Below are 25348 nucleotides of genomic sequence, written 5' to 3' on the forward strand. Positions count from 1 at the left end.
TATCATTACACTTTGCCCTGCTTTTTTTTTTCTAAGGCAATTGTCTTTTCACCTTCGTAGAGCGCCGTTGCCCTCCACCGGAGCATCGCTAGGACCAAAACTCAGCTCGAGGACATGACGAGCGAGCACCAGACTACCCTACAAGCGGCTAAGGATGCCTTGGCGGCCTCGCAGGTCGAATTGGAAAAAACCCGCTCGAAGGTCCAAGAACTCAAGACCTCCCTCGCCACCTCGCGGACAGACCTAGATGCTGCGAAGGCTGAGGTCCAGGCCGCCCAGGCTGCCCTAGAGGCCGAGCGGACAACTTCAGAAAAGTCCTTGGAAGATCTGTTCTACCATTGCTGGGCCTACAATCCAGACGCTGACTTCTCCTTCATGTCAGCGAGCCTCTGGGAGCGCTTGCTGGTGAAGTTCCAAGCTCGCCTTGATAAAGAGGCGCCCTCTGAGACCGGGGAAGGCTCTGGCGCAGCTGAGCAAGGCGAGACGGCGACCTCCAAGGGGCCACCTGGCAGAGCTTAGGGCGTTTCTTCTCTTGTGCCCTTCACTGTTTTTTAATATTATATTTTTTTTTTATGTAACCCTTGCATGAGGAGCTTCCACCTTGAGACAATTTGATTCGATGCTTTCAATTGATCCTCTTTCTTGCCTTTACGCGTTTTGGTTACAATTTCTTGAAAAACTTAGTTCGTGCTAATCTTTATCCATATCTCAAGCTCTTTAGGAAGAACAACGATCAATAGATTTAAATCAACTTCTAAGTCTTATGACCCGGTTAGGACCAGGAACTTAATTTGAAAACTTAGTTCGCGTTAACTTTTATCCACTTCTCGAGCTCTTTAAGAAGAACAAAGATCAATAGATTTAAATCAACTTCTAAGTTTTATGACCCGGTTAGGACCAGGAACTTAATTTGAAAACTTAGTTCGCGTTAACTTTTATCCATATCTCGAGCTCTTTAAGAAGAACAACGATCAATAGATTTAAATCAACTTCTAAGTTTTATGACCCGGTTAGGACCAGGAACTTAATTTGAAAACTTAGTTTGCGTTAACTTTTATCCATATCTCTAGCTCTTTAAGAAGAACAACGATCAATAGATTTAAATCAACTTCTAAGTTTTATGACCCGGTTAGGACCAGGATAGGACTTAGTTAGCGTTAATCCTTATCAATATCTCGCGTTTTTTAAGAAAAACAACGGTCAATCGATATGAATCAACTTCCAAGTCATTAAGGAGACCTGGTTATATCCAGGTACCATATGCCCCCCAAGTAACTGGGAAAGGGTCTTTCGTGGTTACTTTAGATCACACTTGAAGACATGTACAAAAAACCTGATTCTCATTGCTTATTACATGAAAAATGGCCTTCCAGGCCTTACAAGTGAATCATTGATAATATTTCTTTAAATAGGCGGCGGTCCAAGTCCGTGGGACTGCCCCTCCATCAAGCCGAGCTAACTTATAAGTTCCCTCCTTAATGATTTCGATGACCTGATTCGGTCCTTCCCAATTCGGTCCCAAGACTCCGTCTTTGGGATCTTTCCCGGCCAGGAAAACTCTCCTTAAGACCAAGTCGCCGATGCTAAAGGCGCGCTTTTTGACTTTGGAATTGAAATAGCGAGTGATTTTCTGCTGATAATGAGCGAGTTGGAGTTGCGAATCTTCTCACCTTTCATCAACTAGGTCAAGGGAATTGCACAGTAGCTCGTGGTTGCGGTCCTGGTCGTAAGATTGGACTCTATGCGAAAGCACCTTAATTTCCACGGGGAGGACTGCCTCACTCCCAAAGGTTAGGGAAAAAGGAGTATGACCCGTAGGAGTCCGATGCGAGGTCTGGTATGCCCATAAGACCTGGGGGAGCTGTTTTGGCCAGACCCCCTTTGCTTCATCTAATCACTTCTTGAGGCTTGCCTGTAGAGTCTTGTTGACAGCTTCGACCTGGCCATTCGCCTGAGGATAGGCCACGGAGGAGAAACTTTTCACAATTCCGTACCTTTCACAAAACTCGGTGAAGAGGTCGCTGTCGAACTGAGTGCCGTTATCGGAAACGATCTTCTTGGGCAGGCCGAACAGACAGATAATGCTTTTAACCACAAAGTCAAGCACTTTTTTGGACGTTATCATTGCCAAAGGTTCTGCCTCAGCCCACTTCGTAAAGTAGTCGATGGCTACCACGGCGTAACGGACCCCGCCTTTTCCATTAAGGAGGGCGCCGACCAAGTCTATCCCCCAAACGGCAAACAGCCATGGGGATGAGATCATTTTTAGCTCGACTGGAGGAGCTCGGGCAACTGCAGCGAATCGTTGGCACTTGTCGCACTTCTTCACGTATGAAATCGAGTCTTTGGACAAAGTTGGCCAGTAATACCCTTGCCTCAAGACTTTTAAGGCTGAACTCTGCCCCCCAGTGTTGTCTCCGCAAAAACCCTCGTGCACCTCCTGCAGGATGGCGTTTGCTTCACCTGGAAGAACACATCGGAGGAGAGGTAGGGAGTTCCCATGTCGGTACAACATCCCATCGACTATTGTATATCTAGGAGCTTGATACAGGACTCATCGTGCATCATTACGCCCTTCAAGCAGCTTTCCCTCGACGAGATACTCAAGGAAGGGGGTCATCCAGGTCGGCCTGGCATCGATCATCTCGACCTCTGTCCTGACATCCACTATGCTTAGTTTCTCCAAGAACTCTATTGGCACTAGCCCCAAGGTCTCCGTTTCCCAAGAGGTGGAGAGCTTGGCAAGAGCGTCTGTGTAATGCCCTACTACCTTAGAGCCGTTACTAAGTGAGTTTAAAATAGAAATTGTGCGTTTAATTGACTCAAAGTGGTTTCTAAAACCAAAAGTGTGACTAAACCAGAATTTAAGGCTGTATTCTTTTAAAATGGTCAACTTCATTGAAAACGTTAAATATAAAACATCTGGGATCCCAAAATAAGGTTTACAAAATGTTTACAACACCAAAATAGATTTACACTTGATCATCTATCAAAAGAATGGTTAAATACAGCCATATACAAAATGCCCCCAACTAAAGCAGTCGGGCAGGCCGAACATGTACGCGCCGCCCCCACGCTCTCCATACTCATGGCCGGTTGACTGACTCCTTGGTTTTACCTGCCACACGGAGCACCCGTGAGCCGAAGCCCAGCAAGAAAACCCAAATAACACATAACATATGCAAAGAAAATAACTGGCAATAATTCACTGATACATAGGAAAACCACCATAATAAACAAGTACGGCCATGCCGCTCCCAAGGCCTTACCAAAGCCTGGAGTTTCGGTTCTCACCGCGAGGATAACTCATGTATCCCTTGGGTCCCACCCTGAATATAAGCATCCCATGTGCTGTGTTACTTTCGGCCCACGGCCGCCCCGGCCTATGCCGTACCCGGCCTCTGCCGCTCGTTTCATCATAATAACACATATAGTATATTCAAAATAAACATTCACACACATCATGGTTCATTTAAGGTTAAGCATTTGCACGTAATACAATCCGGGGCCACGCCCTACAATCACACAGTGGGGCCATGCCCTAAACTCGGGTGTTACGGTTTTCTTACCTTTAGATTAAGTAGCCTTGATCAACCTGACTCCTTGAGCACGATCTTACCCGAGCCCTAGCGCTTACCTAAGCAAAATCCACAAGTCAAAGTCATCACCAATCCTCAAGTCCAAAACCTAGCCTCGGGACTAATCCCGAGCCCCCGGGAAGTCCTAAATCCCCAAAACAAAGTGGCGGAATCGAGCCCCGAACCCTAGGTCAAAATCCCTTCACAAAAGCCCAAAAATCCCCTCTGTGAACAGTGCAGCGCTACAGCGCTCAAAAGGTAGCGCTGTAGCGCTACAAGCAGAACCACCCTCACCAGACAGGGGCTAGCGCTATAGCGCCCCCTGCCTAGCGCTGTAGCGCTAGTTGCAGCACAGCAAAACCAAAAATCGCATCTTGCGATTTTCTTCCCCCATTTCGAACCCAAACTTGTCCCACTCTTTCCCAAGCCCAAAAACAAACATATATACACCACACACTCATCCCAAGCACCCCAAGAACTCAATCCCAAGCTCAAGCAACCCACAACTCAAAATCTAACCCAATGAACCCCAAAACCAGAAAAATCAATCAAACAACAAGGATAGGGTCTTAGAAATCATACCGTGGGTGGAATTTCGACCTTGAACTGCACCCTAGACCTCCTTGGCTTGCACCTTTACAACCTTGACCTGATTTCCCCAAAACCCCCATCCATTTAGCTCAAAAACACAGTTCAAAACCAGCAAAACCCTAAAACCGAAAACCTCAAGAACTTACCTCAAATCTCTGATTTGATCTTGCTAATCTCTTGCAAATCCACAAACCTAGCTTACCACTGAGCTTCACCTCAAGAAAAATCAAAGAAAAAGGGTGGGAGAACCACAAACCAAACCTTCAAAGCCAACCCTTCAGCTTTCCCTCTCTTCTTTTCTCTTCTTTCTTTCCTTCTTTCTTTTCAGCCTAAAATTTTCTCTACTAAATCCACTAAGTATAAAGGCCTCCTTTATTTTATCTCTTGCAAGCCTAATGACCAAAATACCCTCTCTTATCAATTCTAAGCCTTTATGTCCATAAAGGGCATTTTAGTCCTAATACCCAAATTCCCACTAATTCTCGATTAACTCCCCAAGCTTAACCCAAGCCTGGTACAGGTTCCCGCTTTGACTTCCCGCTAACCCGCTCGTTCTAGGATCTTCTCGAGTCATAGATCACAGGTATCAACATAGTCATGCCCAACATGGCCAAATTACAAATATGCTCAATCAGGTCTACATGCATATTAATTCACAAAATCATGCACCACAATTAATCACATAATCATAAAACGTGCACTAAATCATAATCATGCATAAAACCCATTAAAGACCCACACAGAATTCCATTATGCCCTCCAGGCACGCTATCTCAGGCCCTAAGCCTTAACACCGAATTTGGGGTCGTTACAGTCTGCTTTAGCGTTCTGCTCCCGAGGTATCTGTTCGATCGAGCCTCGCTCAAATGCGGACAGCTCAGCTTTTACCTTTGCCAGATAGGCGGCCATCTTGTGTCCCTGTACTTGATATTCGCCTAGAACTTGGTTTACCATGAGCTGGGAGTCACTGAAGCACTGGACGGAGCTCGCCTTTAACTCCTGGGCTATCCTCAGCCCGGCCAGCAAAGCTTCGTATTCGGCCTCGTTGTTGGGGGCTCTGAATTCGAATCTCAGCGCCGAGTGGAACCTATGTCCCTCGGGGGATATCAAAATGATTCCAGCTCCGGAGTCGCTCCCGTTGGATGAACCATCCACAATGATCCTCCACGACGCCTGGGGCGAGGTGACTTGGGGTGTGTCTTCTGCGGGATCCTCCTGGAATCCCATGCATTCTGCCATAAAATCAGCCAGGGCCTGACTTTTTATAGCAGTTCGCCGAATGTACAAAATCTCGAACTGACTGAGTTCGATCGCCCATTTTAACAAACGTCCTGATGCTTCAGGTTTTTACAAAACCTGCCTTAAAGGTTGATCAGTCATGACGTGTATCGAGTGGGACTGGAAGTATGGCCTGAGCTTTCGTGAGGCCGTGATAAGGCAGAACGCCAATTTCTCCATCAACGGGTATCTGGATTCAGCCCCGAGAAGTCTCTTGCTGATGTAGTAGACTAGTTTCTGAACTCGGTCTTCTTCTCGTACCAACACGGTACTAGCTGCCTCCTCAGTGACAGCCAGGTAGAGAAAAAGAGGCTCTCTGGCTTTGGGTTTGGATAGTACGGGCGGCTCGGCCAGATGTGCCTTCAGGTCGAGGAATGCGCTTTCGCACTCTTCTGTCCATTCAAACTTCTTGTTTCCTCGGAGCAGGTTGTAGAATGGCAAACACTTATTGGTGGACTTGGAAATGAACCGATTGAGGGCTGCCACTCTTCCTGTCAGGCCTTGGACATCTTTTCGCGACCTGGGCAAGGGAAGCTCGAGCACTGATCTGATCTTGTCGGGGTTTGCTTCGATTCCTCGGGTATTGACTATGAAACCCAGGAACTTCCCTGACGCAACTCTAAAAGTGCACTTCTGTGGATTGAGCCTCATGCCATATTCCCGTAGTATCTTAAAACATTCTTCCAGGTCGGAAACATGGTTATTGGCAGTCTTTCACTTGACTAGCATGTCATCAACGTAAACTTCCATGTCTTTCCTGATCTGTCCTGCGAACATTCTATTTACTAACCTTTGGTAGGTAGCTCCAGCGTTCTTCAGCCCGAACGGCTTGACCTTGTAACAATAAACGTTAGTCGGGGTCATAAAGCTGGTGTGTTCCTGGTCCGCCGGATTCATGGCGATCTGATTGTAGCCTGAATACGTGTCCATAAAGGACATGAGCTCGTGCCCCGCCGTGGCATCTACCAACTGGTCAATCCTTGGCAATGGAAAACAATCCTTGGGGCAGGCTTTATTCAAGTCGGAGAAGTCTATGCAGGTCCGCCATTTTTCGTTGGGCTTCGGGACCAGCACGGGGTTGGCGACCCATATTGGAAACTTGGCTTCACGGATAAAGCCGCATTTCTTGAGCTGGGCCACCTCTTCCTCCAAGGCTTCAGCCCGAGCTGTTCCTAGGCGTCTTTGCTTCTAGGACTTGGCGGGAATGCTTTTATCCAGATGAAGGGTATGCATGATGATGCTCGGGCTGATTCCCACCATGTCCTCATGGGACCATGCAAACACGTCCAGGTTATCCCGCAGAAACTTAGTCAGCTCTGCCTTCCTCTTCCTACAGAGGTTTTTCCCGAGCTTGACCATCCGTGATGGATTCTACGGATCAATGTTCACCTCCTCGAGCTCCTTAATCGCCTGGAGCTCGGATCTGTCGTCGTCTATTCGGGGGTCAATATCCTCAATTAAGACGACATTTTCCCCTTTGGCGCTTTGAGGTTTTTCAATCTCAGGATCAGCTAAGGGTTCCTGAGATTCCTCTTCACCATCTTGAATGGCCATTGCCAGCTGCCCGGGTTTAGATTTTCCCTTCATAGAAATGCTGTAGCATTCCCTGGTAGCGAGCTGATCGCCACGAACAGTGCATATTCCCATGGAAGTAGGGAATTACATCGCGAGGTGGCGAATGGAGGTGACAGCCTCGAACGCCATGAGCGTGGATCATCCCAATATCGCGTTGTATACAGCAGAGTAGTCGATGACCACGAACTCGAGGAGCTTGGAGACTGTCCGAGATCCTTCTCCTAGGGTGATCATCAGCTCGATCGTCCATATTGCTGCTGATCCCTCTCTCGAAAAACCATACAACATCATGGAGGTCTCCTTTAGCTCGGTGACGGTCAAGCCCATCTTCTCCAACGTGGATCATAACAGGAGGTTCACCGAGCTCCCGTTGTCGATCAGCACCCTCCTCACCCTCCGATTGGCGAGCTGAACTGCCATGACCAAAGGGTCATTGTGAGGGAACTGGACATGGCCCGCATCTTCCTTCGTAAAAATGATCGGTTGCCTCTCCAATCGCTGCTGCTTTGACTGACGCTGCTCCGGGACAAACTCTACTCGGTTATGAGTCTTCAGTTCGTTCACGTATCTCTTCTGGGTGCCTCTGTTCATGCCGGCCATATGCGAACCTCCAGAGATGGAGGATATCTCTCCTCCAACCAAGAGAGGAGGGACGTCCTGATCTACCCAAGGCCCGGGCTGACTGGCCGGGACTTCTGGAGCAAGTCGGCTTGCTGGAACCCTGTTCCGTGCATATTGAGCCAAGGGGCCGGCTCTGATGAGAGTCTCAATCTCATATTTTAGATGCCTACAGTCATCAGTATTCTGGCCAACATCGTTATGAAAACGGCAAAACTAGGAGGTGTCTCTCTTCCCCTTGTGGTGCATTAATGGCTCCAGCCTCTTCCAGGGGACTCAAGTGGAGTTGGCCAGGAAGATATTCTCCCTGGACTGGGTCAGTTCTGTATAAGTCGCGTAGACGGGCTTGAATTTGCCCATGGATTTATTCTTCTTTTGGTCGTGCTGACTGTTTTCGCCATTCCCCTTTCTTTTGCCTCCACCGGGCTGGTTGTTCTGTGTGACGTTTTGGGTCGCTGCCACGACCTCCGTCCCCACTCCAGCGGGCTGATCGAGGACTTGGCTAGTTCCCGCAGCTGAGGCTTCGGCTTCCTCCAAGTTTATCCATTCTTGGGCCCTGTTAAGGAATTCGTTAACCGAGCTGACTCCCTTCCTTTGTATATCCTTCCAGAGGTCTCCTCCGACGAGGATTCCAGTTCTAATGGCCATGAGCTTAGAGCTATCATCCGCATCTCTGGCTCGAGCAGCAACATTCAAAAATCTGCTCAGGTAGGCCTTTAGAGTCTCACCGGGCTGCTGCCTCACGTTAGCCAGGGAGTCGGCCTGAACACGGGCGGCCTGGGAGGCTCTGAATACCCTTTTGAAGTCTACTGATAAAGTCTTCCAGGAGCTGATTGACTGTCTTTTACTTTGCTTGAACCACTGCCTGGCAGGTCCAGTCAATTTGGAAGTGAAGATTAAAAATCTCAGCTCGGGGCCAATGTTGTGGGCCATCATTAGGGTGTTGAACATCCCTAGATGGTCCGATGGGTCTCCGTCCCCATTGAACTTTGACAAGTGCGGCATACAGAAACCAGATGGTACACTGTTGCTGCTATACTGGGGGCGAAGAGCTCCATCTCATCCCCTGAATCATATTCATCTTTTTCTTTTTCTGACAGGAGCTTCCTCATCAGCTCCTCCATCTCTGTCAGGCGCTCGAGGGTTTGGTCCTGATGTCCTTGGTTATTCTGGCACTGTTCAAAAGCTCCGAATCCATTGTACATATTCGGTGGGTTATTGCCCCTCCTATCTTGGGATAGGTTATTTGGGACATTCCCTCCGTTACGTACTTCGGACAAGGCCCCCCCCCCCCTGAGCGAGCATGGCCATCTCCTCCTGCTTGTTCCCCTCTATGAGAGTTGAGGCGATCTCGCAGGTCGCCTCCCTGGGTGGTTTGATGACTTTGTGCCAAACTTAAGCGCTGACGCAGCTCTCCCCCAGAGAGATCACTCTGGCGACTGCCGGTCCAGTGGCTCCTGCTAGATATGCTTGGAGAGTACCTTTGATGATGAGGGTCTGGGCTTTCCCTCGGCGCCCTGCTACGCCGGGAAGGCCCAGCTGATGGCGGGTTTCTCCTACTACTCCCATAGGCTGGGATATCTCGGACGGGCCGAGGAGGAGACGAATACCTGATTGGAGAAGGAGGATGCCTGACTGGACAGGCGATCCTAGTTCCGTCAGGATGGATCAAGTTTGGTGAGGGTCTTTCGGCCCTGCCAACCTGCTGGTTCCGCGCCTAACGATCTGGACGAGGCGCAGGACGGTTGTTGGGGACGGGTTGATGCTGTGAGCCCTCCCCGGATCTCCTTTGGGAATTTCCTCAAGCTCCCCTGGGCGCTCTCGAGGATGGTTGGGAGCTAGGAGTTGACATTCTGACCGAACGGCTGTATTGCTGTTGCCTGGCTCCAGGTATTTCTTCGAAGGTTGCCTCTCGATGGTGTGATGAAGGAGTGGAGTTGGCTGTCGGAAGTCTATCCGAGCGGCTATGACTGGACCGGTTACCCCGGCGAGACTTAGGAGCCTCGCCTTGCCTCTCTCCAACGTTAGCATCGATTGTGAGAGGGGGTAGTCGGGCCAGCACATCCTTGATCTGCTGGTTAGCTATTGCTAGCTGGCTCCTCAGCTGAGCGTTCTCCATCTCCACCGCCGTGTAATAACACGGGTTTGGATTAGGTGGCCGGGGGCCGAACTTCTGATGTCATCTTGGCCCACTGGCTACTTTCCTGGCCGCTGCTGGGCCTCAGGAACTTGTTCACCAGGGGTGGCAGTATGATGAGCCTCCTGCCCATCATGTTGTTATGTCTCGTTACCGTACCTGAATCGAGTAGTCACCATAGTTGGGTGTTTGCGACAGCACTAATCGAACTTGCTCTCAATGAAAGCACCAAACTGTTGACGTGGTTCTTCGGCAACAGGTAATTAAGAGAAGAAGAGAAAGGGATAAGTGCTAATGTTGAACCGAAACAGATATATGATCTTAGAAATGAAAGGGTGACTCAAGACATGTTTTTTATGTGGTTCAAAGGTTAAAATCCTTCTACTCCACTAGTCAGTATTATTGCTATATACTTGATATTTGATTACAGGGTATTTTTTACAAGAGATAATCTAACCCTTATCAACTCCCAGGGTCTCCATATTTATAGGAGAAGGCACCTGGGAGTTGGTAAGAAGGTCATCCCGTGACCTTCTTACCTATCGTATCAACTTTGTGACATTCATGATTAATTCCTAAACCTGACACATGAGTGTGGTCAAATCAATAGGTAAGGAGATAATGGGTCGCACGGCCCAACCCAGTCGTGGGTGTCTGAATACGCACGTTCCTGCTGCGTGTCCGAGAAGTCAGGGGCATATCAGACATGTGATGTCTGATATATGCACGTTTACCTTTCATGTGTTGACTATACAAAGGGTCATAGCCTCCAGATCCAGCTCGTACCACGAGCTGGATACTTAACTCGACCTTTGGCCTTCAGAGTCCAGACTCAGTTCTTAGGCAAGCTTGGCGAACCCTTGTGTTACCTCGAGCTAAGGAGGTACGACCTTATGACGGAAGCTTTGGTTTTGGGGATGTCCACGAGATAATCATGATTAGGCCGCAGCTCAGCTCACTAATCAGCCCGTGGAAAAATCAGGGCGTACAAAAAGAATAGTGGGAATACAACTCTAAGCAAAAGATTACAAGTAAAATAAAGTGTTTGGACCAAAAGAAAATATCAGAACTCTTAAACAAAATATACAAGTAAATAGAACAAGAGAATAAGAAGGAAAACAATAGAATAAAATGAAGAACAGAAACGCAAGTAAACTCTCACTTACACAACCTATGTGAAGAGGGTTGGGGATCACCAACTTGAACAAGGTTTAAAACCTTTGTCCAAAACTTATTTCCCCCTAACTCAAGCACTAAGGGATCTCTCTCAGATATTGGAAATGCTTTCTGGAATTATCAAGCGTCAAGGTGTTTCTAGCCAAGTGCTCTAATGGATAGAAATGTTGTGTCTTTCAAGTGCGCTATAGGCTCCTATTTATAGAGTTTAGAGACACCCTGTGAATTTCAAATTCCACCAACCCCCATGGCTGTTACCAATGTTTAATTGGATTAATATGGAATTAAAAATGAGATTTGGAAGTTATTTGGATTTTTTGAGCCGTTCAACAAAGATTGAAAAAACTGAAAAATTAGTCAGTTTTTGGCCTGTGGCCACGGCAAGAGATGTTAGTGACCGCAGCCACTACTCTCTGTCCCGTAGGCCGCGACCACCAACATTCAGTGGCCATGGCCAATGACCATTTTCAGCACTTAAAAATGTGCTATTCTTCTAAACGGTTCCAAACCCTCCCAACTGATTTTGTAACTCCCAAAACACATTATTGGGGTTAAAATTATATCTCTAACAGCCATTTCACATATGGCTTTATGAAATTCATCTCAATATTGTGTAACACCAAATTTACACAATAAAGGGTAATATTTGGAAGTTACAAATTTGTAACACCAAATATGTTACATTATTTGGATATATCTCATATATCTAAATATTATAACTCTTTATTATATTTTACAATATTTGACACTCTTTGTCACATTTATTTAATCTAAAACATTATATTATAAAATAATATAACAATATGTTGTGATAAAATCCCAAGTTTAGTAAAACGATCTTGGAACTACATATCCAAATATTCTCCAACCCTATCAGATCGCAAGATCTTTAACATTTTACCTAATTAGTTCTGAGCCATTGCTAGGAATTCCTGAAACTTTGAAAATGTTTCTGATTTCTTATGCACTAGGTAAAGACATGAGTTTCTAGAGTAATCATCAATGAAAGTGACGAAATACTCAAAACCACCCCTGGCTTGTACATTCAAAGGTCCACAAACATCTGAATGAAAATGTCCAAGTGGTTATTTGGCCCTATCACCCTTTGCAGAGAATGGACCCTTGGTCAGTTTGTCTTCTAGACAAGATTCACAAACAAGTAATTCACCTAAGGTGAGTTCCCTCAAAGGCCCGTCCTTTTTAAGTCTTTGAATTCTATCATAGCCAATGTGACCTAGTCTCAAGTGCCATAAATATGTCATATTATCGTTATCGGTATTTTGACATTTATTGGTCATAAGTTTAGCTACTTTGAATAAATTATTGTTAAGAGCGAGAGGTTCGTTATGTCGTAGAATATAAAGCTCGTTTTCCATGCTATGCATAATTGTGATCCATTGAAAGAAACACTACAAGAAAGAATGCTTTCAATAACACCAAAAATGTGTTATCAAAACATAACATAACACTTTTTGATGTGTTAAGACCGACTATGTTATCGTAGGTCAGGGTACTTTACATAACACTTTATCATTGTTATACAGATGTGTTATTATACTGTCAATGATAACACACTTTCTATGTTATTTTAATAAAAAGATAAGTGTTTAATTATATTATTTATAGTCGATTATATAACACATTTCAATACTTATAAATTTGTGTTATACTACACTTTAGTATAACACATTTTTTGTGTTATACTACACTTTAGTATAACACATTTTTTGTGTTATATAATGAAGTTTGCATAACAAAATTCTTTACATAAAAAGTGTTATTGTAATAGATATTATAACACAATTTTCATATTATTTTATTATTTAGATAAGTTTAAATTCTCATTATATATTCATTTATATAACACTAATTTATTCTATTATATTTTAATTTTTTTATATAATTAAAATTAGCTTTCTAATATATACTAGCATCATCAAATGAACTTGATTTTCAAATAACAAAAAGTAAAAACATTCAACATTGTATTAACAATCCACAAATTAGTTTAAAACATTCAACACTGTCATCAACAACAAAATGTTCTTTAAGTATTCAAGTAGTCTTAAATATTTAACATATTGAAAAATTACTACTTTCAGTACAAAATATTCTATAGCTGCCCAACACAAAGCCTTCAAAATTAAGTATCATTTTCTATTTCGCTTGTCACATCTGCAAAATAAACAAAGAAATATTTTATTTTTATTATCTAGCATCATAAATTACTTCAAGAAAAATGCTATGGAAATTATTTCCAAGAGAGGACACCACATACAAAATAATGAATTCACAATATTTTGATCCTAAATTATTATAAATTCACTATTTATCAACATAACTCAAGAAAAATTAAAATTTAAGCATGTCATGCTGTTGAAAACATCTTCTCCAATATAAAATATCATCCAACAATGCCTACATGAATGCAAGCATCATCTTATGTCCAACCATTCAGAAAGGAAAGTAGATATAGCATGGTGTTGTGTCTATTAAGAAATCAAAATGATCTATTTTTATTGCCTAAACCGATTAAAGTTCCAACTACAGCTTTTAAAGAAAAAATAAACAAGAACTCAACTTCCGATGACACGCATTATATGCAAGTACCAAAAGACTTTGGAGGAAAACAGGATATCAAACCTTATGATCTGTCATTGTGAAAAAATAAATAATAGGGAACTAATTGCTACTATTTATAGAACTTAAGGACTTGATAGCTTTTTTTTAAGGGCTGAATTGTCAAACATTAAGAAACTCATTATGCATTTAGAGTGATTAAGCAAACTTTGCCAAAACGAAACAAAAACAGATGTAGTGTCATCTATTCTTGGCTGCTTTTACAACAGTACTAAAACATTGTGCACCACACACACAAATAATCATAGCAGAGAGTAGTGATTACTAAAAAGGCCCTATTGAATATATTTCAGTTAACAGTTAAAAGAGCAAAGAAAATGATGTCGTGGTTGATATGAAAACTGAGAATAATAAGAAGAAAAATATATTCTTCAATGCTTGAAGCTTTGAACTATGAACTTATAATGTCTCTTGTGTGGTGTTTCTTGAATCTGTGAGCTAAAATGAGAATTCAAAACCAAACAAAATATAAAATGCCTTGTCAAAATTTTTGACAAACACAAATCTTTAGTTAAGAAGAGGAAGGAAATTAGTATGTAAAACTATTACCTTTTTCATCAATCACTTTTTTCCATGTGTCTACCAAAGTGAGCAACGAGCAGCTTCCATTTCCTTTATCTAACCATCTATTTCGCTTGAATTAATTCACAAATGGGTGAGAAATACAGTTTTTTCCTGCTATGATAACCATTAACAACCATAAAATCTGAGTTATTGAAAATAATTAGCTTGGGAACAAGAAAATGAAGAAATAGTAGTGAAAGTAATGTAGCACTTTCTTGTAGTTATTGAAAACCATTTCAAGCAATAGTAGTGAAAGTAACCAACACATATATTAACATCAAAAGAAAATAATTATATTAGCCTACACTAAAAAAGCCTCTGCTCTTATCAATAATATTTAAAACCAAGCTAATTAGAAAAAACAAAACAACTACTGCAGATATTATAAGAAGAGAGTATGACAAACAACACTCACAACTACTATAGGAGCCCATACTGCAATGATTGCACCGGCGTTATTCTGTACTGCAAGAGAAGCAATTTTTTTTTGGGGTTAGATTTAGTAGCTATAATAGGTTTTTGATTAATTTTTTTGGACAAACTATGTACAAAGGAACAGAGAAAACCTTTTGGGAAAAGCTCATGCCAGTCATAACTTTTCACACCAATTTTCATGATCTACTTTGTTGTACCTATGAGAGGCTTTATCTGCATTATTCCATTGGCCGCAGTTAACAGTAAGTACGCTTTCATATTTATATTTAACTCAGCATAAGAGTCAGAAAGATTACAATGAACAGAAATACTAAGACTTAATTAGCTCTGATTTTATGCCGAAAGCTGAGAATTAGATAGTACAACAGTCATAGAATAACAATGCAATTATAAGCGTCCATTAATGTAGTTCTATTGTGAGAACAAACAAAAATTTGTTAAAATGGAGAGCTTTTCTGTACAACAGCCGCTTACATTCATACAATTTCTATTGAAGAAAGATATTTATGGCAATCTAAAATAAAACATTTATTAGTAAATTATCTAATAAATAGTCATGTATTATGGAGTTATGATGTAGTTGCACATGACAACTTACCTCAAACCAGTAGTTGAAGGAAAATTTGCTCAATTGTACTAGTATCCAGAACAATGTGTACCTACAACATACACAAATTATTACCCATTGAGGGAAAATTATAAGAATAGAGACAATGCAGTTGTAAATTATGTTGGAGTGTATAATTATATGACTCAAAGTTTGATATATATATATATATTTAGATGACTCGTTTCTACCTGGAAAAACATCTTCACTCAAATTGATTATTTTTTATGCTTTGCTTATGCCACCTCTTGTTATGTGAAATATCCTGTCAAATACATCTGGATGTCCATAGTGGAATCGTACCCTGAATGTCACATTCAAAAGATGGGAATGAGAATTGGCATGAAAGACATAAATTAGATCAGCTAGTGAAGAATTTTACATATTATTACATAGCATAATAGTACAGTGGATCTGAAATACTCAGAATTACGCAGAGCTAAGCATGCCTAGCACAAACTCTACATACTATAAAGACATGCAAATGACAGTATGAATGTTCAGGTACTTACTAAGTTCATTCTAAGGAACTCATCGAAACATAGTTCTATTACCTAAGAGGTTTAGCATGAAGTCTTTGACCAATGATCACGAAGTTAGTCTCTTAATATGACATGAACTTCCCTAGAGAAGAAACACTGCATTTTGAAGAAAGTATGGATAGATTAGTGTAACATACAAATCATATATGGTTTGTTTGTAAGGCCAAGTCAAAAGTTAATGTGATAGCCTAAACATCAGCTTTTAATATTGCTATGGTTGTAGTTTATTCCATTCCAATATTCCCTTATGAATATCAGTCAACTTCAAAAGAGTTTTGTTTATGCTCCTATAAACTTGTTAGTACATGGTTATTTAGACTTGATGCCTACAATTTCTATGTGGTCAAAATTAGTGACATATGATGTAGTCTTTATTCAATCATTACACATTCCTTATATAGTTATATCTTACTCATTGAATTTGCAGATCCTATTCCTACTTAAGGCATCTAAGCTGGTAGCTATGTAAGCCTATAATATTTTCAATTAGTAATTGGCTAAGTGGATGTAAAGGGGACATTCTACTTCGGTTCTTAGTAAAAACCGAAGTTGAAAGTCCCCTTTCTTCTTCGGTTCTTAGTAAAAACCGAAGTTGAATGTGCCTGCCTTTTTATTTAATATATATTTCTAATTATTTTTAAATGGACGATTTCTATTTATATATATATATATATATTTTTTGGCCTAATTTTATTTAAATGGTCTAATTAATATATATATATTTTTTGGCCTAATTCTTTTTCAACAATTTAATTATATGTATTTACAATTATATATATTATTACAATTGAAATTGGTTAAGAATTTTTTTTGAATGAAAAAATGATAACTTTTATTAATTAAAAATGTTATATATGAGCATATAAAACACAAGTACTTAAGTAAGATAACTAGCCTTAACATTAATACATTTACAAAAAACTATACTTACAACTAAACGAACTTATAAAGAAAATAGGCTTACTGATAAATGTATGTCATCAATTGATCTAACCATTCGTGTTGGATTGGCAATAGGTCTGCAATCTCACAATATTGTGTCTTCCCACCAAACTATAAAATTAATAAATATAAATTAATTTTATAGATTATCGATACCAAAATAAGTTATAAAAAATGAACTTACTTTTTCTTTTAGGGTATTCATTGCATTTGATGCCCGTACAAGATCTCTAATGTACTTCAACACATAAAAACCACATTCATGACTTTGTGGTTGTCTTGGACATGCAACATTAAATATCTTTGTAGGATTGTCGAGTAATTCATTGGAAGAAGCCTTATAATATGCACTATTTAAAAAAGAAAATTAACAAAAGTTATTAAAATGTAGTAACATGTAATAGTTGTTGCATATTAAGAAATATTTTTAAAAATTTAAAACTTACCTCATTATCATTGAATCAATTTCTTTAGGACGTTTGTGTGATTTCAGTGGATCCAAGAACACGATTTTTCCTTTTGGCATAGCAATGACCAACATCCAATGTTCCCTAAAATAAGAAGCGTGTTAAGTAAAATAATTAAATTTTTAATATATGAATAATCAAATAAGAAAAGTTTACACTATTTCTTACCGTATGTTCCAAGGTATAAAGTATAGTTGACCAACTCTATCCATGGTCATCAACCAATTTGCCAAGTCAATGGTTGATCGTTCTACATCGTTAACATTATTAATGCTAAGACGTTCAATGTCAAAAAACTTGTAAAAGACACGCTGATTTGGAAATAGGGACTCCCAAATGCATATGTAAAATTTTCTTTACTGTTAAATATTTTTGAAAAATTTCGGTAGAGTTTCCCCTATAAATAGGACTACCCAAACCTGTAAACATTCAATTTACTATGAAAATTTGCAACAGATCACAGAGCAGTACTCATAACTGATTCTAAATTCATTTCATTCCAAAGAATTAGTTGAAGGGATACCTTAATCCGAATATCATTGTTGAGCCTCCAATCATATGCAAAGTAGCAACTTGTTCCACATCCTCTGAAGTTATAAAGATTGACTCGTGATTCATGAATGATGGGTCCACTGGAATTGAGACGACTGTGCTCATTCCCTTAACTCTACAAAATTCTCTCACCATAAACTGAAGGCTAACATGGATGCGATTCATGATGTGATCGACAAATGGTTGGCCTTTGGTCAGAGTGTTTTCTGGATTGACGTGAGACCCAGCTGATGACAGATGTGGGCTAGTCAAAGAATTACGGTTTGTCTTATCCTTGGATGAACTTTTTGACATAGGAGGTTTCTTTTTTAGAGGACCCTACGCAACATCAAGTAAAAATAATATTAAAATAATGGACCAACAAATATTTTAATAGGTAACAAATTAAAGAATTCGTTTATACCTGGTCAGTCATAATTAATTCTTTTGACCAAGGAATGAATACGTCATCAGTATCTCGAACATAGCGTATCTCCCAAACAGAACATGGGATTTCAGCATCCTCTTGTAACATTTTGGTGACTCGCACCATCCCGTATTCGTCTGTCAGTTGAACACCATGAATAGTCAGTGGACCCACCCCATCAATGATAACACCCTCTGCCACCACATTATGAATATTATCCGAACAAAGTAACACATCCTGCATGTATGGTGTGTCATCCTGCATGTACGGTGTGTGATATTCTTCGTCGTTCTGCTCGTCATCGTTGTCGTGTTCATCCATATCATCTATCCCACCTGCTTGTTTAGATTTTTCCTCCTCTAAAGCTTTAAGTTCTGCTCTGAGCCTCACAATTTCTACATCTTTCTTACTAACAACATCAGCCATTTCTGTTGCTATTTTTGGTTTTCTTCCAAAGACGAAAGAAATCTTCTCAAACGACCTACAATAATCAACCAAATTTATTTAAAAACTAAAATATTATAGAATTAAGTTAAATGCAACAAATGAAAAAATAATATCATACCCAAGTGCTCTAACACGCCCTGGGTGCTCAGGTGTCCCTAAAGCTTGCGTTAATATGTCATTCCGACCCTTTGCAATGATTTCTCCACTTCTAACTTTTTCTTTCAGCTCATTCTGTGGAACAAACCAGTGGTCACTTATATTAGTGACTTATAAGAACTTTATCATTCCTACATTACTTTAAAATACTTGCTTGAAACCACTTACAATTCTTGCTTCAATTTGTTTGTCCAAATCTGTGACAAGAACCTTCTTCTTTTCTCGTGCTCTTATCCAAACATGGTACCGTTCTATACATAATGGATATACATAATAGTACCATAAACTCAGGAGATAAACGGTGGCTAACAAATGTCCTCCAATCTTCTAGGTCAAGTTCTGGATATTTCTTAGGAAGGATTTGGAGTTCATCTATCAGACCGTCTTCTGCCAAAGGGTAGATGTAGTCACTAGTGATGTTGGTCTTAAAATCTCTCATCATTCTTCCCGCACATTTAATTAATTCTGGTTTCCAATTTTCTGGAATGTTAAAAGCACCCTGAAATAGAAAGAAAATGATTAATGAAATGCAAAGTAATTCATGAAAATGATCAATATATTAAAGTAATTAAAATATTTTCTTACATATACATCCTCCCATATTCTATTCTTCAATTCTTGTGGGACTTGTCTCCAATCCTTATAATTGAGAGAGATCGTTCTCCTAGTTTTAACTCCAAGGTACGATTGCATCTCACTATATGCTTTCCCTATAGGTTGACCTTTATCATTAAACTGAATATTTCTCTTTATTCCCTTAGCTTTTTGATTATTGATATTGTTCTTCTTTGTTGGGCCTCGTCTATTTGGTGTGTTCTCCCCTTCAGAAATTGTTATCTGCACATAAACTCTACAATTCTTTAGGCAAAACTCTAAAAATTTGTTGAATCCATCTTGAAATTGTGATGTTTCTCTCCTCTCAAGCATCCATGATTTATCCATACTAATAACAATATTAAATTCCTAATAAGTTAGAAAAAAACTTATATTAGGTTCTAGTCTTATAAATTTTTTAAAAAATTCGACAGAGTATCCTCTGTTTCTATAGCATACCGTAATTTCATAATTACCTATAAAATCAATACAAACAAACACAATAATCAAGCATAGATGAATCCATCATTATTAGGTTCTTGTCTTATAAATTTTTTTAAAAATTCGGCAGAGTATCCTCTGTTTCTATAGCATACCGTAATTTCATAATTACCTATAAAACCAATTAAAACAAACACAATAATCAAGCATAGATGAATCCATCATTATTAGGTTTTAGTCTTATAAAATTTTTAAAAAATTCGGCAGAGTATCCTCTGTTTCTATAGCATACCACAATTTCAAAATTTCCTAAACAACAACACAAACAAACACAATAATCAAGCACAAATCAATCCATCCTTATATCACCACAGCACGCAAATTTCCCAGAGCCTACTTCACTAATTTTCAAACATAACTTTCACTAAATCTAATATGCATGATTACATTTGCCTTATCTTTATACATAAATCTTGTAGTAATATAAATAAAAAAAATAACTAACCTTCAATATTACTCTTCAATGCACCCGAAATGAACAACAAAGTTCACCACTCAATCAACGACCCTACTAAAACATTACATAATTAGTAAACTACATAATTAATTATCAAACCAAATAATAAAAAAAAATCCAAACTAGTTAATGAAACTAATGAACAACACTTTGATCATCTTCAAGCTATTTATTTTTTTCAAATATTTAAAAAACAAATTTATCTATTGTCACAATTTCTAAAATTCACTAATATACATATATATATATTTATAATAAACCTAATTTTTATCACATTATTTAACCTAAAAAAATAAACAAATAATTATAAAAGTTAACAACATATTAATTATATTAATTATAAAATTCGGAATAATAAAAAAAAATTAAAAAAACATAGAAAAATAAAAAATTATCATCAAAACCATATTTTAGTAATCTATACCTGTTTTGAAGCTCAAAATCCCCTTGCAATGACAAAACTCCGGTCAAAATCCGGCAAGAAACACCAAGAAACAATGGAGAAAATACCCACGGTGAAATGCTTTTTTTTTCTCTAAAAAACAAAAAAAAAGACAGATTTTTGGACTATATTTCAGTATATAGTGTAGAAAAGCAGCAAGAAATAAAGAAAAAACAAAAAAAAGGGTGTGGAGAATGAACATGGGTCTCGGCTCACGGTTGTTAATGGAGGTTTTTGGGGTTTTTTTGCACAGAGGAGAGAGAAGGGCTTGAGGGAGATGACCGTTCGGGTGATAAAAAAAGGGTTATAAAACCCTTTAACTTCGGTTTTTAAGTAAAAACTAAAGTAGAAAGTGCACTTTCTACTTCGGTTTTTACTTAAAAACCGAAGTGAAATGTACGCAAGGGCCGCGTTTGGCTTGGCCATTTTTTTGCATTTTTATTATTTCTAAACATAAGTCATGGGCTAGTGCAACCAAACACGGCCCTCTTCACTATGAATTTTTCACTTCGTTTTTTTAAAAAAGCGAAGTAGTATGTAATTTTTTTCAGAGAGCCATTTACAAAAGCGAAGTAAAAGAGTTTGAATAGGTTTTTACTTCATTTTTTTGTATGTTCACTATAAAAACCGAAGTAAAAGCCTATATTTCTAGTAGTGATTTCTCATTTTGAATGCTTCTTCCAAATAGTAATCCTGTAAAAGAACTAGATACTATAAGAATAAGAGAGAGGAAATAGAAATCTTTCAAGGTCTGGACAAAGAGCATACTTGATTCATGTCAATGGTCTGAAGAGCTTCACCACGAGTAAATATTATAGCATGGTTTTGATTTTCAGGTTTTCCTTCTCCAATTTCTGGTGGACTGGGAAGCTTAATTCGATATATTTCCTACAAAAAAACAATGTTTTACTCAACAAAAGACACTAACAAAAGAACCTACTTTGGTTCATTAAGATCAAGAGTTATGTTTATTCAACTGACACTTTGTGCTTCATTAATTATTTTTGCTAAACATACAAGATGAAGAGCTTTCTTGACATTATTGTCTTAAAAAACTATCTGGATTTGAAAGTGCATAACACAACTAATATGTACAATGTAGCAGTAATTAGATGGTTTACTACCTGGTCAAAACCGTTGACAGCTTTAAGCAGTATGGAAGAGTAAACCTTATGAGGCTTATCTTCCACAATCACTTCTTTCTCCTCAACATAAGCAATGCGGAGAGCTGGGTTCCTTTGATCAACAATTAATCATATAGAGTGAGTAATACTGGTGTTAGTACTGTGTTTTCACGTATATTCTGAATTTTCTCACGTAGTTCATTACCTTTTCATTAAATCAATTATGTCTTGTGCACATGGATTACCATCGGATTTTTGGGATCCAAATTGTTGACAAGAAATCACATATGTAAACTTTAAGTCTGCCAAAGCATCTAGTTGAGCGGATAATACATGGTTCTCTGTATCATAACCTCCAAGAATATCTGGCCAAAACACACAGGGCAAAAGGAATGGATTCTCATTAGATAATCAGGAAGAAAGGAAGTTTTAAGGATAAGAATTGGTCTGAGAAATAAAACAGCAGTGTTAAAAACCTTCATCTTGAGCCATGTCAAGGAATGCTTGCAATTTTAAGGCCTCTCTATAGTACATCATAACAAAGATATCATAATCTTAATATACAGTAATAACATAACAAAGATATCCTAGAAATATGTGAAATATATATGACACAATCAAAACAATATAAGGTATCCTAATCTTAGCTAGCCAATAAAATATATGAGACGTAATCAAAATAATAGAAGTTATCATAATCTTAATAGTTCATGTTTGAATGTTAGACACATTAGACATATCAGTGCTTTTGATGCTTTACTATAGATCATAAAATATTTTGAAAGTGGACAACTAAAAAGAACCAAACAAAATTGAGTTATGATCAACATCTACAAGCTAAATAGTGAAACAGCATCCACTAAGAAAGAATGAAAAATAATCAATGGAATAGATTTCAGAATTGCAGCAGTACAAAAATTTCTCTAAATAAAAGAAAAATAGGAGAGAAATTATCTTGATGTTACATTTGTTGCTAATATAGATGAAAAATATGTACCTTTCATTGCCAAAGATGCACAGACCATAACATGACTCAATCTCTCTGCTTCTTGTTATTGTACTTTTCTCAACAAACCATAACCTTCCAATCATCAGTCTGAAAAAAGAAAAGTGATACTCTCTAGAAGAACAAAAATAACTCTAAAGCAAGGTAAAAAAACGGAGCTGAAATGAAATGACTAAAAATCAATCAAAAGAAAATAGAGTTATACACAGTTATCCATGTATATTATATATATATATAAATGCATTATCGTATACAAGTGGATAATGATTATAGAGAGAAGAATGAACCTAGCATCTGAGAAGATGATGAATAGATGAGAAAGACAAAAGAAAAAAAACAAGTAGAATGGCTACGTCAAAATTAGCCCCATCACATAACGCAAACTAAAAAAAAATGGCAAATCACAACTGCACAAGACAAAAAATCAAATATCAGCCATAGATTGGATAAAAATAGATATTGAATATAATTAAAATGTTGATTTAGGAAAGAAAAAAACCCTAACATTTTCTAAATACAAAACAATGAGAGATTTACTTACCGAAAAAGGGAAAGCAATTCACACAGGGAAAAGGTGGTTGCCAAAGTTGAGGGAGACGATTACAACAAAGAATAGGAAGATCTAAGATGGATGTCTACTTGATCGTGGGAGAGAGAGAGACTAAGTATTGTTATTTCTCTTTTTCTTCCCTGTTGAAAAACTCGATGGCGTAGATGCCGAGCTGGGTTTTTAACAATGGCAGAAGTTTGGGAGAACAGGATCGGCACAAGGCTTAAGGAAGGAAAGCCGGAAGGGGATCGGCGCAAGGCTTAAGGAAGGAAATCAGGATCGGTAGGGGATCGATAGAAATTGAAGAAAATATGAGCCCGGATGAGTTAACGGGATGAGGTGTGAGAGAGGTTGAGTTCCCTTTTTTTCCCCAGAAATAAATTAGACCTGCGCAAAAAAGGGAAAATAAAAGTTAGAAATCTATTTCCAACAAATAAATTAGCACGCTATTTTTAGTGTGTGTTTGCCGCCCATATTTTAACTCTATTATAATACTTTTTCATTTGTGTTAAATTCATGTATTATAAAAAGTGGTTATTGGTGTAGTGAAATAGATATATTAGAACTTGTGAAAGTCATAACAAATTGTTCTAACTGCAACATGGAAAGTGAAATTAAATTTCTACTAAAATCTGGAATAAAAAATAAATCATTTAAAATTAAAAATTTATTTCCGAACTTCAAACGAGCTCTTCCTCTAGCTTGGACCACAATGAACGCTTCGTTCCCAACTCTAAGCTTTAAGCCACCTTTGTCCACTTCCTCCCACGATTCAAGAAGCTAGAAAGAGTTACAAACATGGTTAGTAGATCCAGAATCAATAATCCAAACGGATTTATCATTCTCTAAAACACATGTTTCCAATGCTCCTTCTCTTTGCATTGAACACACTTGCCTTTACCTTTCTTGTTTTTCTTGTTCTTCCTCTTAGGCGTATGTGCATTCGTCTTTGCAGCCTTTGCAGGCTTGGGGTTGTTATTTTGTCTACCCTTCCTCTTGTTTCCAGCTTTCGAAGACGAAGCTTAGTTAGCTTCAGCCTTAGCTGGATCAGCAGCAGAAGTAGTAGTTGTCTTCTTTTCTCCTCCGTAACTTGGTCCAGCAATGATAGACTAAAAAGTCTAAAGCTCGTTCATGAGCTGCACCAGACCATAGTTGAGTTTATTCAACACTTATTTGGTGGTGAACGACAGGAAATCTAGAGAGAGAAAGTTGACGATTAAGCCAACTTGACTTTCCTCATCTAATATTTCTCCATGTAGTTCAGCTTCCTGAAAGTAGTTTGTCATTTTGATCAGATGAACACAGATATGTTGAGAAGGTGCCATCCAAGCATTGGCATATTTCTTGGTGGCCTTAAAACAATTCTGCGCTGACTTGGCACCAAACATGTCTTGGAGCTGATCCATGATTTTGTAGGCCGTCTCGACATTCTCCATCTTGGTCTTGAGAGTGTCAATCATACTAGTCAACATGTAGTACCGCGCCTTGTTGTTAACCGCCTACCAACGCTCATACTTATCCCTCACAGACTTTATAGCTCCTTCAGCTGGAACTTCTGGGATTTCCTCAGTCATGACGAACTTGGAGTTGTCATCAATCAACACAATGTTGATGTTTTGCTTCCATTTAAGGAAGTTTTCTCCAGTGAGTTTCTCCATCAAAAGTTGAGAAAGGATGGGAGTAGACACATCAATAATTATACTACAAATTATCAATAAAATAGAAATCAATCACATTTGCTCAATAAAACTTCTATTCACACAATGTTTCAAGAAATAGCACAACATATACCAAAATATGTAACATATGAGAGAGAATACCAAAAACAATCATATCTCTATTTCTTTAGGATTTAAACAAATCTATGATATCCTTGTCCCGGTTGGCGAGAGTCAAAAATCCCCCTAGTTAAATAAAGTTGTAAACTTATTTATTACTGGACACCATTATTAATAACCTACTA

This window comes from Humulus lupulus, chromosome 4 (assembly GCF_963169125.1).
Source record: "Humulus lupulus chromosome 4, drHumLupu1.1, whole genome shotgun sequence".
NCBI classification, from domain to species: domain Eukaryota; kingdom Viridiplantae; phylum Streptophyta; class Magnoliopsida; order Rosales; family Cannabaceae; genus Humulus; species Humulus lupulus.